We start from the raw sequence: 17,244 nt of genomic DNA, 5'->3' as shown, positions 1-17,244 counted from the left end.
AGCGACCAAAAAATGGTCGCTGATTGGTCGCTATTTTAGCGACTAATTTCCAGATTGTCGCCAAAAATTTAGCGACTGGCCAAACACCGACCATTTAATTTTTGTCGCTAAATGGTCGCTATTTCATAATAGCGACAAAATTCTGCCTTTTAGCGACCAAAATTTTGGTCGCTAAATCACTGTTTTTTTGTAGTGAACTGTCGGCCGCCGAACATGCTTGTGGAAGCAGCCTTCGGCTGCCGAAGCTTGCCCCCGAAAGGAGACTTTCGTCTCTGTCTAGGAGTTTCGGCAGCCGAAAGTGCAGCCGAACATGCATGAGTTTCGCCTCTATCTGGGAGTTTCGGCCGCCGAAGGTGCCGCCGAACCTGCCTGACTTTCGGCTCTGGAGGGACTTTCGGCCGCCGAACCTGCCACCGAAAGTGCCCTGTCCAGCCCACTTTTGCATGTTTTTCTATGATTGTTTCATGATGTTCTAGGGGGTTTTTGGGGGATGTTTTTAGAGTTATGTTCTAGTTGTTTGGTCCCTCATTTGAGTCCACCTGTGTAGGTTCGGACCTGAGGAACCGAGGACCCCAGCAGTGAGTCAGCTGCTTCAGTCATTGTCAGAGCTAGCCAAGAGGTGAGTAGAATAAACTTTTACGATTTAAAGCAAATAAATTATAAAGTTTTTAGCATGTTCATGCATCATGAATGCCATGTGATGAATTAGGTTGTTTGCATTAGAATTCACGAATATGTTGCATTGCATTTATGATGTTGATGTGGATTGGTTATTGGATGATCCTTTAGTCCTCATATGATATGATGATGTTACGGCATGATACGGTATGGAAGTCCAGGTTGTACCCATTCTACGTCCCTGGCACGATGTAAGAGAAAGTCCAGGTTGTACCCATTCTACGTCCCTGACACATTGGAATGCTATGTTATGTTATGTTAAGAGAAAGATCGGTTGACCCATTCTACGTCCCGACACTTTGGAATGTAGAGGACTATTGGTGACAATACCATCCGAGATGTGATTTGTTGTGATGTGTTGCATTTCATGATAACATGATATTTTAAATATTATTTTTCATTATTCTGCTCACTGGGCTCTAGTAGCTCACCCCTCTCCCTTAACCCCCAGGCTTGCAGGTACGGGCTAGACAGAGAAGTCAAGGAGAGTAAAGTCATGTATTTGTAATAGACAGGAAGTGGACATGATAAATTGTAAGATGATGTAAAGTTTGAATAGTCATGTTATGTATAATGATATTGAGGATTAGAAGTTGTGCTTGACCCTATGGATGTTGTTATCCCTTTTAATACATGATCTTAGATGTTTTATGATGTTTATGTAAACCAACTCAACACATGTTATATCACCCTTTGGGGACATTGATGAGATCCCATAGAGGGGTCAATGTTTATGATTATGACTATGTATAGTGCATGCACAGGTTGAGTTTGGTGTATGAGCGAATGTATGAAAGAAAAATTTTAATTGTTGATCATGGATGGGATTAAATAGGTTTACAGGTTACATGTCAGGCTTGCTACGGGTCCCGGCGGCCTTAAGCCTATCTGGATCCTAGCGCCGGTAGCGGTCCGATTTTCAGGTCGTTAGAGAATGGTATCAGAGCCCTAGGTTCATATGGTCGGACCTAGAGTGTCGGGCTCATAGATGTTATAGAAGGTCAAGCACAATAGGAAGATCATGTCCACTAGGATAGGATGTAGAGTCCTGTCTTGATTGATGATGTGAAATGCCATGATTATATGCATGTGCATTAATGATATGTGATGTATGTGATGAGGGTTCATGTGTGCCCGCATGAACCATATGATGCTAATGTTTGCTTGTTATGTGCTGCCTTTCAGAAAACAGGATGAGGGGAACTCGTCGATCTGCACGATTGACTGGAGTGCCACCTGAGGATGAGGGCACGAGCGCCCTTCCTCCTGCATTGCCTAGGGCAATGTCATGTAGATCAAGCAGAGAGAGAGTGTCAAGGGACCCTAAAAGGTCTTTTGATGCTAGCAGAAGGGGGACAGATAGAGGAGGAAGTTCTTCAGATGTGAGGGAGGTTATGGAAGAGGATCAGAGGAGGGATGGGAATCTGGATGTCAGCATGACGGAAGAGGGGACAGGGGAGTCACAGGGAGGCGCTCAAGCCTCGGGGTATGGTTTTCCACCCCATTATCCACCCTTCCCACAGGGTTCAGGGTATCCGATGGGAGGCACATCGGATTACTCTAGCTTCAGCCCCTACCCCACCTACATGCCCTATCCACCTTTCTATCCACCTCACCCCCAGTACCCAGCTTATCCACCCTCACCCTTTTATCCTCACCCGGCAAACCCCACCTCGGGGAATGCTGCACCTCCACCTCCACCACCTACAGAACCCGCAGCCCCAGTTACTCAACCTTCTAGACCTAGCTCAGCCAGTAGGAGTAAGGTTAAGATGTCGACTACATGAAATTGGGTGCTCCTCAGTATGAGATAGGGGATGACCCATTTGTGTATCTTGAAAGGATTAAGGTGATCACAGATGAGATTGGGGCTGATGACAGTAGAGCCATTCAGATGGCTGGGTTCACGCTTAAGTGCAAGAAGGCACGAGAGTGGTTCAAGAATTATGTGAACCCGAGAGTAGACAGCATGTCTTGGGAGGAGTTTGCAAACGAGTTTGCAGGATGGGCTTTCCCAGATAGTTCAAGGGAGCTGAAGATGATAGAGTTTGAGCAGTTGAGGCAGACTGATGAGATGGGTGTAGAGGAGTTCACAGACAGATTCTTGGAGCTATTGCCATTTGCAGGGCAAAACCTTGACACAGACCAGAAAAGGTCAAGGAGGTATATCATGAAACTCCACTCCAGATATTCCTCCTTGATCCAGTCAGCAGATAGGGAGAGCTTCCATGCCATAGTGGATATGGCCCGGAAAATGGAGGCCAGTGCCATCGTTCAGGGAACAGTCAGACAGTCAGTGGCACAGTCTTCTGGTTCCAAGACCCCAGGCTCTTCTTCTCTGAGTGCAGCAGCTTCAGGTAGCAAAAAGTGGAATAACACCACTAGGAAGCCGAAGAAGAACAAATTCTGGAACAAAGTCAAGTCTAGTCTGGGACTAGGGAGTGGCTCGAGCTCTGGTGCGGATAATGCAGTTTGTGCAAAGTGTAGTAGGCCACACAGGGGAGTTTGCCGGGCTGGGACAGCAGCCTGTTTCAGATGCGGGCAAGAGGGACACATGGCTCGGGAGTGTCCTAGGGCAGCTTTTGGAGCACAGTCTCAGCAGACAGCTTCTGGCAGTGTGGCTTAGCCAGCAGCTCCAGCCGTGACTCAGGCCAGTGGTAGAGGTAGAGGGAGAGGAGCAGCCTCTTCTTCAGTGGGTTTCAGAGGTGAAGGTCCATCAGCTCCAGCACGGATCTTCACCATGACTCAGCAGGAGGCAGATGCATCTAATACCATGGTGGCAGGTAATTTAGTCATTGGTTGTTCAGATGTGTATGCCTTGATGGATCCTGGTGCATCTCATTCTTTTATTGCTCCGAGAGCCGTCCAGAGGTTGGGGTTGATGATCTCTGAGTTAGAGTGTCTTCTCTGGGTCAGTGGACCCAAGTGTGATCCATCAGTGGCAGAGTCAGTCTGCCAGTGCAGTCCAGTCTTTGTTGAGGGAAGATGCCTTTCCGCCGACCTTGTGGTTCTAGACTTGACAGATTTTGACGTCATTCTAGGGATGGACTGGTTATCTACCCATGGTGCTACCTTGGACTGCAGGGACAAGGTAGTCAGGTTCAGAGGTCAGGATGGGTCAGAGGTTGTCTTCAGGGGAGACAGGAGGGGTACACCTAGAGGTCTGATATCAGCTCTTCAGGCTCGTAGGTTGCTTAGGAAGGGATGTCAGGGGGTATTTGGCTCATGTGAGAGAGCTTAGCAGTCAGGTCAGAGGGCCCGCCTCGGTGCCAGTTGTCAGAGAGTTTCAGGATGTTTTTCCAGACGAGCTTCCAGGTTTACCACCTGCTAGGGAGATAGAGTTCGAGATAGAGTTGATGCCTGGAACTAGACCGATCTCTATCCCTCCCTACAGGATGGCCCCAGCCGAGTTGAAGGAATTGAAAGAGCAGTTACAAGAGCTGGTAGAAAAGGGCTTCATCCGACAGAGTACCTCACCTTAGGGTGCTCCAGTCTTGTTTGTGAGGAAGAAGGATGGATCCCTTAGACTTTGTATCGACTACAGGCAGTTGAACAAAGTCACTACCAAGAATATGTACCCTCTGCCAAGGATCGATGATCTATTTGACTAGCTATCCGGAGCGGGTTGTTTCTCGAAAATAGATCTGAGATCTGGGTACCATCAGCTGAGGATAAGAGAAGAAGACGTGTCAAAGACGACTTTCAGGACCAGATATGGGCATTTTTAGTTCCTTGTGATGCCGTTCGGGTTAACCAACGGCCCTGCAGCATTCATGGATCTCATGAACAGAGTGTTTAGCCAATACCTGGATCACTTCGTTATTGTCTTCATAGATGATATCTTGGTGTATTCCAGGAACGCAAAGGAGCATGCCCATCATCTGAGGTTGGTTTTGCAGACTTTGAGGGAACATGGCTTGTATGCCAAGTTCTCTAAGTGTGAGTTCTGGCTGAGGAGCATTTCATTCTTGGGGCATGCAGTGTCAGAAAATGGGATAGAGGTGGACCCCAAGAAGATAGAAGCTGTAGCTAACTGGCCTAGACCCACTTCAGTGATGGAGATCAAGAGTTTCTTGGGTTTGGCAGGTTACTACAGGAGGTTCGTCCAGGACTTCTCAAAAGTTGCAGCTCCTCTGACCAGACTAACCAGGAAGAATCAGAAGTTTGTGTGGACCGACCAGTGCGAAGAGAGTTTTGAAGAGCTTAAGAAGAGGTTGACTTCAGCACCAGTGTTAGCTCTGCCATCTAGTGATGAGGACTTTACAGTCTTCTGTGATGCGTCCCGTGTGGGACTGGGTTGTGTACTAATGCAGAATGAGAGGGTGATTGCTTATGCTTCTAGGCAGCTGAAGAAGCATGAGTTGAATTACCCCACACATGACCTTGAGATGGCAGCAGTAATCTTTGCACTCAAGATGTGGAGGCACTACCTCTATGGGGTAAAATGTGAGATCTTTACAGATCATAAGAGCCTGCAGTACATCCTGAGTCAAAGAGATTTGAACTTGAGGCAGAGAAGGTGGGTAGAGCTGCTGAGTGATTATGATTGCAAGATTCAGTATCATCCGGGTAAGGCGAATGTCGTGGCAGACGCCCTAAGCCGGAAGTCACTAGGCAGTCTATCCCACATTACGGCTGAGAGGAGACCAGTGGTGAAGGAGTTTTACAAGCTTATTGATGAAGGTCTACAGTTGGAGTTGTCTGGTACAGGTGCTTTAGTGGCCCAGATGAGAGTGACACCTGTGTTTCTGGAGCAAGTGGCTCAGAAACAGCATGAGGACCCAGAGTTAGTGAAGATTGCCAGGACTGTTCAGTCGGGCAAGGACAGTGAATTCAGATTTGACAGTAAGGGGATCCTCCGCTATGGGAGTCGATTGTGTGTACCAAATGACATAGGGCTAAAAGGAGACATTATGAGGGAGGCTCATAATGCAAGATACAGCGTTCACCCCGGAGCCACCAAGATGTATCAAGATCTGAAGAAAGTTTATTGGTGGCCAGCGATGAAGAAAGAAGTGGCACAGTTTGTGTCAGCCTGCGAAGTATGTCAGAGGGTGAAGCTGGAACATCAGAAGCCGGCTGGAATGCTTAACCCGCTACCTATTCCAGAGTGGAAATGGGAGAATATAGCTATGGACTTCGTAGTGGGGTTACCGGCGACGTCCAACAGATTGGACTCCATATGGGTGATTGTGGACAGACTCACCAAATTTGCTCACTTCATCCCTGTCAGGATTGGCTATTCTGTGGACAAGTTGGCGCAGGTGTATGTAGATGAGATCGTCAGGCTGCATGGGGTCCCTGTTTCTATAGTGTCCGATAGAGGACCCCAGTTCACCTCCAGGTTTTGGCAGAGTCTGCAGAATGCCATGGGTACCAGGTTGGATTTTAGCACTGCTTTCCATCCACAGACGGACGGACAATCAGAGAGGACGGACAATCAGAGAGGACAGACAATCAGCGAGGACCATCCAGACAATAGAGGATATGCTTAGAATGTGTGTGCTAGACTTTGGCGGTTCTTGGAGGCAGCATCTACCTTTGGTGGAGTTTGCCTACAATAACAGCCATCATGCTAGCATCGGGATGGCTCCATATGAAGCTTTATACGGAAGGAAGTGCAGGTCACCTGTTTGCTGGGAGGAAGTTGGAGAGAAGGCCTTGGCAGGGCCTGAGTTAGTAGAGATTACCAGCAGGGTGGTACCCATAATCAAGGAAAGGATCAAGACTGTTGCAAGCAGACAGAAGAGTTACGCAGACATCCGCAGACGGCAAGTAGAGTTTCAGGAGGGGGATCTGGTATTGCTCAAGGTGTCTCCAATGAAAGGAGAGGTTCATTTTGGAAAAAAGGTAAACTAGCCCCACGATACATCGGACCCTTTGAAATCTTGCAGAAGATTGGGAATGTGTCGTACAAGCTAGATTTGCCTGCTTCAATGGAAAGAATCCATCCGGTTTTCCATGTTTCCATGTTAAGAAAGTTCGTGTCAAATCCGAGTAAGGTTCTTAGTGAGCCTGATGTAGAGATCCAAGAAGATCTCACCTATGTTGAACAGCCAGTACGGATCATAGACACCCAGATTAGGAAGCTGAGAAACAAGGAAATCCCGATGGTGAAAGTCCTTTGGAACCACCACAATATGGAAGAATGCACTTGGGAGACACGGGAGTCCATGCTCCAGCAATACCCTTATCTTTTCTGAGGTTTGTTCCTTGTGAGTTTTATGTGCTTTGTATGTATGATATGTTTATGCCATGCTATGTGCTAGTTGAGGAACATTCGGGGACGAATGTTCTTAAGGGGGGGAGAATGTAATACTCGGCTAGACTCCGGTATCGGAATTCCTACCGTCCGGTGGAATCTCGGATGTCGGAGACCTCTAGAAGGGTAAAACCATGTTTTCATAAAATGTTTTAATGTATTTGATGCTTTTAAGTAAAAAGGAAAATGAGTTTTGTATGAAAATATCCTTGGAGGAAAACCTAGGTTCGGCCGCCGAACCTCAAGTTCGGCCGCCGAACATGCAGGCATTTCAGGTGTGCCTTAGGCCCCCGAAGGCATAAGTGAGGGAAGTCCAGGTTCGGCCGCCGAACCTCAAGTTCGGCCGCCGAACATGGCATGCATGCGGAGGCACGTTCGGCCCCCGAATGTGGCCTGGCCAACCACTATAAAAGGGTCCCTTAGCCGAAATGGGCGAGCTTTTCTCCCCATTTTCAGCCAAGGTGAGCTCTCCGCCGTTCCTCACCAACCTTTGAGTTCTTCCTTCAGATCTTTCAAGTTTTTCACAAGTTTTCATCTTGTTTTGAAGATTTTCAAGTTTTGAGCAAGCTTTGAGCTTGGAGACCCAAGGAAGTTGAAAATCTCCCATCTCCAAGTTTTGATCGCCCCTCTCTCGATCTTTAAGAGGTAAGGGCCGATCTTGAACTCATTCCATGTTTTAAGTAAGTTTTATGAAGATCTATGGGGTAGAATGCATGTTTAGCTTATGGTTAGGTTTATGGGTTTAATATGTGTTTATGAACAATGTGGCTTGCAAATGCATGTTTAATGTGTTGTAGATGGGGTTTTAGATAGTTTGAAGCCCCTAGGAGCTTGTATGCTTGTGTATGTGTGTTGTAGAATAGGTTTATGCATGTTTGGATGGAATGGGAGGCGTATATGCATAGAAGAGCTGAGTTTCTGCCACTAAGGGAGAAATCAGGTTCGGCAGCCGAAGGAACTTTCGGCCGCCGAACATGCTTGTGGAAGCAGCCTTCGGCTGCCGAAGCTTGCCCCCGAAAGGAGACTTTCGTCTCTGTCTGGGAGTTTTGGCCGCCGAAAGTGCCGCCGAACATGCATGAGTTACGCCTCTTTCTGGGAGTTTCGGCCGCCGAAGGTGCCGTCGAATCTGCCTGACTTTCGGCTCTAGAGGGACTTTCGGCCGCCGAACCTGCCTCCGAAAGTGCCCTGTCCAGCCCTCTTTTGCATGTTTTTCTATGATTGTTTCATGATGTTCTAGGGGGGTTTTTGAGGGATGTTTTTAGAGTTATGTTCTAGTTGTTTGGTCCCTCATTTGAGTCCACCTGTGTAGGTTCGGACTTGAGGAACTGAGGACCCCAGCAGTGAGTCAGCTGCTTCAGTCATTGTTAGAGCTAGCCAAGAGGTGAGTAGAATAAACCTTTACGATTTAAAGCAAAGAAATTATAAAGTTTTTAGCATGTTCATGCATCATGAATGCCATGTGATGAATTTGGTTGTTTGCATTAGAATTCACGAATATGTTGCATTGCATTTATGATGTTGATGTGGATTGGTTATTGGATGATCCTTTAGTCCTCATATGATATGATGATGTTACGGCATGATACGGTATGGAAGTCTAGGTTGTACCCATTCTATGTCCCTGGCACGATGTAAGAGAAAGTCCAGGTTGTACCCATTCTACGTCCCTGGCACATTGGAATGCTATGTTATGTTATGTTAAGAGAAAGACCGGTTGACCCATTCTACGTCCCGGCACTTTGGAATGTAGAGGACTATTGGTGACAATACCATCCGAGATGTGATTTGTTGTGATGTGTTGCATTACATGATGGCATGAGATTTTAAATATTGTTTTTCATTATTCTGCTCACTGGGCTCTAGTAGCTCACCCCTCTCCCTTAACCCCCAGGCTTGCAGGTACAGGCTAGACAGAGAAGTCAAGGAGAGTAAAGTCATGTATTTGTAATAGATAGGAAGTGGACATGATAAATTGTAAGATGAAGTAAAGTTTGAATAGTCATGTTATGTATAATGATATTGAGGATTAGAAGTTGTGCTTGACCCTATGGATGTTGTTATCCCTTTTAATACATGATCTTAGATGTTTTATGATGCTTATGTAAACCAACTCAACACATGTTATGTCACCCTTTGGGGACATTGATGAGATCCCATAGAGGGGTCAATGTTTATGATTATGACTATGTATAGTGCATGCACAGGTTGAGTTTGGTGTATGAGCGAATGTATGAAAGAAAAGTTTTAATTTCTATGTATATTGTTGATCATGTATGGGATTAAACAGGTTTACAGGTTACATGTCAGGCTTGCTACGGGTCCCGGCGGCCTTAAACCGATCTGGATCCTAGCGCCGGTAGCGGTCTGATTTTCGGGTCGTTACATCCACAGACGGACGGACAGTCAGAGAGGACCATCCAGACTATAGAAGATATGCTCAGAATGTGTGTGCTAGATTTTGGCGGTTCTTGGAGGCAGCATCTACCCTTGGTGGAGTTTGCCTACAATAACAGCTATCATGCTAGCATAGGGATGGCTCCATATGAAGCTTTATATGGGAGGAAGTGCAGGTCACCAGTTTGCTAGGAAGAAGTGGGGGAAAAGGCCTTGGCAGGCCCTGAGCTTGTTGAGATCACCAGCAGGGTGGTACCCATTATCAGAAAGAGGATCAGAACTGCTGTGAGCAGACAGAAGAGCTATGCAGACATCCGTAGGAGACAGGTAGAGTTTCAGGAGGGAGATCTGGTATTGCTCAAAGTGTCTCCTATGAAAGGAGTGGTTCGTTTTGGGAAGAAGGGTAAGCTAGCCCCACGATACATTGGACCCTTTGAAATCTTGCAGAAGATTGGGAATGTGTTGTACAAGCTGGATTTACCTGCTTCAATGGAAAGAATCCATCCGGTTTTCCATGTTTCCATGTTGAGGAAGTTCGTGTCAAATCCGGGCAAGGTTCTTAGTGAGCCTGACGTGGAGATCCAAGAAGATCTCACCTATGTTGAACAGCCAGTGCGGATTCTTGACACCCAGATCAGGAAGCTGAGAAACAAGGAAATCCCGATGGTGAAAGTCCTTTGGAACCACCATAATATGGAAGAATGCACCTGGGAGACACGGGAGTCCATGCTCCAGCAATACCCTTATCTTTTCTAAGGTTAGTTTCTTGTATGTTTCATGTGTTTTATGTGTATGATGTGTTATATGCCTTGCATGTGCTAGTTGAGGAACATTCGGGGACGAATGTTCTTAATGGGGGGAGAATGTAATACCCGGCTAGACTCCGATATCGGAATTCCTACCGTCCGGTGGAATCTCGAGAGTCGGAGACTTCTAGAAGGGTAAAACCATGTTTTTATAAAATGTTTTAATGTAACTTATGTTTTTAAGCAAGAAAGAAAATGAGTTTTTGCATTAAAATAGCATTGGAGGAAAAGTCGGATTCGGCCGCCGAACCTCAAGTTTGGCCGCCGAACGTGCATGCGCTTCGAGAGTGCTTTAGGCCCCCGAAGGCATAAGTGAGGGAAGTCCAGGTTCGGCCGCCGAACCTTATGTTCGACCGCCGAACATGGCATGCATGCGGAGGCACGTTAGGCCCCCGAAAGTGGTCTGGCCAGCCACCTATAAAGGGGTCCCCCTGTCTGAACGGGTGAGCTTTTTCTCCCCATTTTCGGCCAAGGTGAGTCTTCGCCGCCCTCATGCCGATCTTGAGTTCTTCCTTCAAATCTTTCATGATTTTTATGAGTTTTCACCTTTGTTTTGAAGATTTTTAAGCAAATAGCAAGTTTTGGAGCTTGGAGGTTCAAAGAACTCGATCTCTCCCATCTCCGAGCTAGGATCGTTTTTCCTCTTGATCTTCAAGAGGTAAGAGCCGATCTTGAGCTCATTATATGTTTTAAACAAGTTTTAAGTTGATTCTTGGGGTAGAAATGCATGCTTAGGTTAGATGAGCTTTGTTAGGTTTTGTGTTGTGTTTATGAATAATGTAGGTTGCTGAGTTGCTTTTGATGTGTTGCAGTTGGGGTTTAGGATAGTTTGAAACCCCTAGGAGCTTATGTATGTGTTTATGCATGTTTTGGTTGAGTTGTATGCATGATTGAAGGTTTTGAGAGGTAAATGTGCATAAGAGCTGAGTTTCTGCCACTTTGGGAGAAACTCAGGTTCGGCAGCCGAAAGGACTTTCGGCCGCCGAACCTGCCTGTGGAGGCAAGCTTTCGGCTGCCGAAGCCTGCCCCCGAAAGTGGACTTTCATCTCTGGAGGGGACTTTCGGCCGTCGAAGGTGCCGTCGAATATGCATGAGTTTCGCCTCTAGAGAGAACCTTCGGCCGCCGAAAGTGCCGCCGAAGGTGCATGACTTTCGTGTAATATCCGGCTAGATTCCAGCATCGGAATCCCTACCTTCCGGCGGAATCTCCGTTGGAATCTAGAATTTTGATGATGCCAGAGTCTTCTAGAGGGGTAAAATATGGTTTCTAAAATGTTTTTACTGATTTCATGGTTTTAAATGAAAAGGAATTGAGTTTCGAAAAGAAAAGACCAAAGAGGTTTTTGCCAGGTTCGGCCGCCGAAAGAGAAGTTCGGCCACCGAACATGGGAAGGTTTTGGGAGCGCCTTTGGCCTCCGAAAGCCTTGTTTGAATGAACCAAGGTTCGGCCGCCGAACCTCAAGTTCGGCCACCGAACATACATGAGTTTAGGAGGCACGTTAGGCTGTCGAAGGTGGTTCAGCAGGCCACCTATAAAGAGCCCTCAGACTGGAAATGGGCGAGTTTTCTCCCCATTCTCGAGCTCAGGTGAGTTTTTGTCCTCCTTTGGTCGTTTTCATGTTTTCTCTACCCATCCCTCAAGTTTTTCATGAGATCTACCCTTGTTTTGAAGTTTTGAAGCTTAAATAGAAGTTTTGGAAGTTTGGAGGCTTTTGGAGCTTGGATCCTCCACACCTCCGAGTTAGAGATCGCACCACCTCTCGATCTTCAAGAGGTAAGTGTAGATCCTTGCTTTCCTAGTGTTTTACTGAAGTTTTAAGTAAGTTTAATAATTTTTTCGATGGTTGAGTATGGGTAGATATGCATGTTAGGGTTTATGTGGGTTTTGTGCCCAATGTGTGTTTATGTGATGTTATGTTGAAGATTTGAGCTAGTTTATGCATGTGGGAGAGTGTATGCATGATTGGGAAAGAGCAAGTGAGATTATGGGTTGTTTTGATGGTTTTGGCCTATGTGGGTCATAAGCTATCTATGTATGCTTTTGATGTTGTTTTTGGAGTTTAATCAAGTTGTTAGGCTCCTTTGTGCATGGTTAAGAGTTTGTGCATGTGTTAAGAAGTTGGGTGCTTGTTTTGGGGTGTTTAGAAGGTTTGGGAGGCTTGTATGCACAAGGGTTGAGTTCTGGAAGCACTCAGGTTCGGCCGCCGAAGGTAGTTTCGGCCGCCGAACCTGCCTATGGATGCATGGATTGGCCGCCAAACCTTGCCCCCGAAAGTTGTGTTTCAGAGCTGGAGCAGACTTTCAGCCGCCGAAGGTGATGTTCGGCTGCCGAAAGTGCCTGACTTTGGTCTATGGAGAGAGGGTTCGGCCGCCGAAGGTGCCCCCGAACCTGCATGACTTTCGTCTTTGGAAGGGACCTTCGGCCGTCGAAAGTGCCCTGTCCAGCCCTTTCATGAGTGTTCTGTATGCATGTTTCTATGATGTTTTAGAGGGTTTTTAGGGAGTTGATTATGAGTTGTTTAGAGTGTGTTTGGCACCTCATTCGAGTCCACCTGTGTAGGATCGGACCCGAGGAACCGAGGAGGCCATCAGTGTTAGCAGTTGCAGAGTCAGTCCAGCGTCTGCCAGAGGTGAGTGGAACTAAACTAAATCTTTTTCTATATGAGAAAGCATTAATGAATGTTTTAGCATGATCCATGCATCATAAAATGCCATGATATGTAGTAGGTTGTATTGCACTAGTATTCACGAATATGATGCATTGCATAATATGTTATTGATGTGGATGAATCTTGAATGATCCGCTAGCCCTCAGTACGATATGAAATGATATGATATGACATGGTATGATATGAGATAGAAAGACCAGGTCGCCCCTGGCACTATGTTAAATGTAAGCGAACACTAGGTGAGGCCTAATCGCCCCTGGTGTAGTTGGACATGTTATGATATTAGTTATGTGAGCGAATACTAGGTGTGGCCTCATCGCCCCTGGTATAGTTGGACATATTACGGCATGTAGAGGGCTATTGGTGACAAGTTCATCCTTGATGTGATATGTTTGTGATGTGATGCATTCCATGATAGCATACTTTAAAAAATGAACTATTTTTCTTGTATGGTTTCTGCTCACTGGGCTTTATAGCTCACCCATCTCCCCTAACCCCATGTATGCAGGGTCGGAGATAGTTCAGGAAGTCACCAGGCTATGGCTATGGCTATGATGTGTAATAGAATAGTAGTAGACATGATGTAATGTAAGTTTACGTAATGATGTAAAAGAGTTGTATTGTAAAATGATATTATGTAATATGTTCAGAGTTATAGTATTGTGCTTGGCTCGAGTTGGATAATCCCTTTGTACATGAGTTTTATTTTATGATGAGATATGTGTTGGACCGAGTTTGTCATGGGGTATGCTGACCCTAGGGGTTCTATGAGTACAGTCATAGTGCATACACAGGTCAAGCTGGGTAAAGGTAAAGTTTTAAATGTTTTATGGAAATGTTTGTTCATGTTTGGGATTATACCGACTGTACAGAATGCATAGTAGGCTTGCTACGGGTCCCGGCGGCCTTATGCCGATCTGGATCCTAGCGCCGGTAGCGGTCCGATTTGCGGGCTGTTACATTTCGGCTCTGGAGGGACTTTCGGCCGCCGAACCTGCCGCCGAAAGTGCCCTGTTCAGCCCTCCTTTGCATGAATTCTTTGATTGTTTTGACGTGTTTTAAGGGGATTTTGGGGGGATATTTTTAGAGTCATGTTCTAGTATGTTTGGTCCCTTATTTGAGTCCACCTGTGTAGGTTCGGACCCAAGGAACCGAGGACCCCAGCAGTGAGTCAGCTGCTTCAGTTCATTATCAAAGTTAGCCTGAGGTGAGTAGAATAAACCTTATGTTTTAAATTAATGCAAGTTTTAGCATGAATCATGCATCACGAATGCCATGTGATATAATAGGTTGTTGCATTAGAATCCACGAATATGTTGCACTGTATTCTTTGTTGTGGATGTGGGTGAATGCTGTATGATCCAATTAGTCCCTGAGGAAAGACCAGGACCCCATTCTACGGCCTGGCACGGATATGATGCTGGGACTATTTGGTGACAGGTTTACCCTTGATGTGAATTGTCTGTGATATGATGCATTACATGATGGCATATGTTTTAAATGTTTCAGTATTCTGCTCACTGGGCTCTTGTAGCTCACCCCTTTCCCTATATCCCCCAGGTTTGCAGGTATGGGCTAGATCAGGGAATCGAGAAGAGTAAAGTCTTGTGAGTTGTAATAGTTAGATGTGGACATGATGATTTGTAAAATGATGTAATGTTATGATCAGTCATGTTATGTAATATTGATATTGAGGATTAGAATTGTGCTTGACCATAGCATGTTTGAATAATCCCATGTATATACATGATCTATGTTTTATGATGTTTATGCTCAACCAAGCTTGATGTTGGATGAGATACCCCATTGGAGCATGTGATGAGACTCCAGTGTGTGGTTTATGTTTATGTTTATGTGCATGTGCAGGTTGAGCTTGGTAAAAGAAGAGAAAAAGTTCTCATATTTATGTATATGTGTGATCATGTATGGGATTTGACAGGTATTCAGGATGTATGTTTGGCTTGCTACGGGTCCCGGCGACCTTATGTTGATCTGGATCCTAGCGCCGGTAGCGGTCCGATTTCCGGGTCGTTACAATAACAATGTAGTAGTTGCAAATCCAGTGGTTGGAGGAGAAGCTAAACCACAGAACCACAGTATACTTAGAGACTATGTTAGACTTGACATCATACATATTGGGTCAAGCATTGTTAGACTAGGAGTGCAAGCCAATAACTTTGAGCTAAAACCTTTATTGGTACAGATGTTTCAGAATGCACTTTAGTTTTGTGAGTTACCTAGTGAGGGTCCAAGTAACCATTTGGAGCAATTTTTGGATATGTGCGACAATTAAAAGCAGAATGGTGTATCGGATGAAGCGATCAGATTGAGGTTATTTCCTTTTACATTGAAGGATAAAGCCAAAAAGTGGTTACAAAACCTTCCACTTAGATCAATCACTACCTGGGATGATTTAAAAGATAAATTTTTAGAAAGGTTCTTTCCACTAACAAAGATATCCAAATTGAAGAATAAAATCTATCATTTTCTGTAGATGGACTCAGAGACACTTTATGAAGCTTGGGAGAGAATGAAGGACACGCTCAGAATATGTCCTCACCTTAGATTACCAGATTGAATGGTTATGGAAAATTTCTACTATGGACTCAATGCCAACATAAGAAATGTAGTAGACAATGCAGCTGGAGTGTTATTTATGAGAAAAGAAATCTTTGAAGCCTTTGCCTTTTAGATGAATTGGCTACCACAAACTTTAAGTTTCCCATAGATAGGATTCCACCCAAGAGACTTGTAGGAATACATGAGATTGGCATTGTTTTTGCACTACAAGCATAGGTGGAAGTTCTAACTAAAAGATTGGATAAAATTACTACTGATTCTATTAATTCTGTGGTGCAGGTCTGTGAGAATTGCACTGGCAACCATGATTTCAGTGAGTGTCCTATGGGCTACTCTTTTTTTGCAAGTTAAGCAGATTAATTATGTGGACAATCAGGGATGCCAACAAAACAATCCATACTCCAACACTTACCATCCAGGTTGGAGAGATCATCTGAATCTCAAGTGGAAAACTCAGCCACAAACTCAAGTTTTGCTACCTTCACAGAGAGCACCGCCTAGATTTCAGCCACCTGAGAAGAAGAGCAGTTTGGAGAATAACATTGAACCTCTTGCTAGAACCACTAATGACTTTATGAGAGAAAGCATATCATTCATGGGAGAAACTAGATCCAACCTTCAAAATCAACAAGCTACTATAAAAAAATTTAGCGGTACAGATGGGACAATTGGCAAATCTAGTATCCAATAGAACTCAAGGAACTTTGTCTAGCAACACTAAAATAAATCCAAGAAAATAGGTAAATTCAATTACCTTGAGAAATGGAAAACAGTTGGAGGAGCTACCTCTAAAGGAGCAAGCAAAGAATAGTTGAAGCTCTTGTAGAAGAGGAGGTAGTAGAAGAGCCTAAGGTAGAGGTGGTTGTACTGCTATACAAACCACCAATTCCTTTCCCTCAGAGGCTCAAGAAAAATACTAAATATAAGAACTTTCTGAAATTCTTGGAGGTATTTAAAAAGTTGCATATTAGCATTCCTTTTGTTGAAGCATTGGCTCAAATGCCTAGCTATGCAAAGTTTCTAAAGGAAATTCTCTCCAAGAAAAGAAGGTTAGATGATCAGGAGATTGTGATGTTTACAGAGGAGTGTAGTTCCATTATTAAAACAAATTGCCTTCTAAGCTTAAGGATCCAGGGAGCTTTACTATTTCTTATAAGATTGGTAATATGGAATTCACAAAAGTCTAATGTGATTTGGGTGCTAGTATTACCTTGATGCCTTTATCTGTTTTAGGAAACTTGGGTTTGGAGAAGTGAAGTCTAACAGAGTATCGTTGTAGCTTGCAGATCATTCAATAACATATCCTAAAGGTGTGATAGAGGATGTATTAGTTAAAGTGGATAAATTTATCTTCCCAGTGGACTTTATTGTTCTTGATATGGAGAAAGATCGAGAAATTCCATTGATCTTAGGATGCCCATTCCTTGCAACTGGTAAGGCAGTCGTTGATGTTCATGAAGAAAAAATTGACTTTGAGAGTAGGGCAAGAAGAGGTAACTTTTAATATTTTGCATGAGAGTGGGGCAAGAAGAGGTAACTTCTAATATTTTGCAATCTACTAAATATTCTAATGCTACTGATGATTATTTTAGGATTAACACTGTTGACAAATGCGTTAGAGGTCATTTGGATGATTGTGGAAATAAATTTGAAAGTGACATGAGCACATGCTTGATGATGTTATTGATACTAGTTTGAACTATTGATTGTAAATATTGCTAAGTTGATGACAGAAAATACTGTAGGTACACCATACCATCCATAGATGAGTGGACAAGTAGATATTTGACAAAGAGTTGAAATGATCTAGAAAATTAGATGATGCACTATGGGCAACTAGGTTGCTGAATTTCAA

General features: G+C 44.6%; 1 non-coding gene across 1 annotated transcript; it reads right to left on the bottom strand.

Annotated features, from left to right (window-relative positions):
- Positions 1-15,270: 15,270 nt before the first annotated feature.
- On the bottom strand, positions 15,271-15,377 carry LOC122722153. Its single transcript, XR_006349077.1, has one exon. It is a non-coding gene; the product is annotated as a small nucleolar RNA R71 (small nucleolar RNA).
- Between the last annotated feature and the right edge of the window lie 1,867 nt (positions 15,378-17,244).

The sequence above is a fragment of the Manihot esculenta genome, chromosome 16 (genome assembly GCF_001659605.2).
Source record: "Manihot esculenta cultivar AM560-2 chromosome 16, M.esculenta_v8, whole genome shotgun sequence".
NCBI lineage: Eukaryota > Viridiplantae > Streptophyta > Magnoliopsida > Malpighiales > Euphorbiaceae > Manihot > Manihot esculenta.
This window is presented reverse-complemented; position numbering and strand designations above follow the sequence as displayed.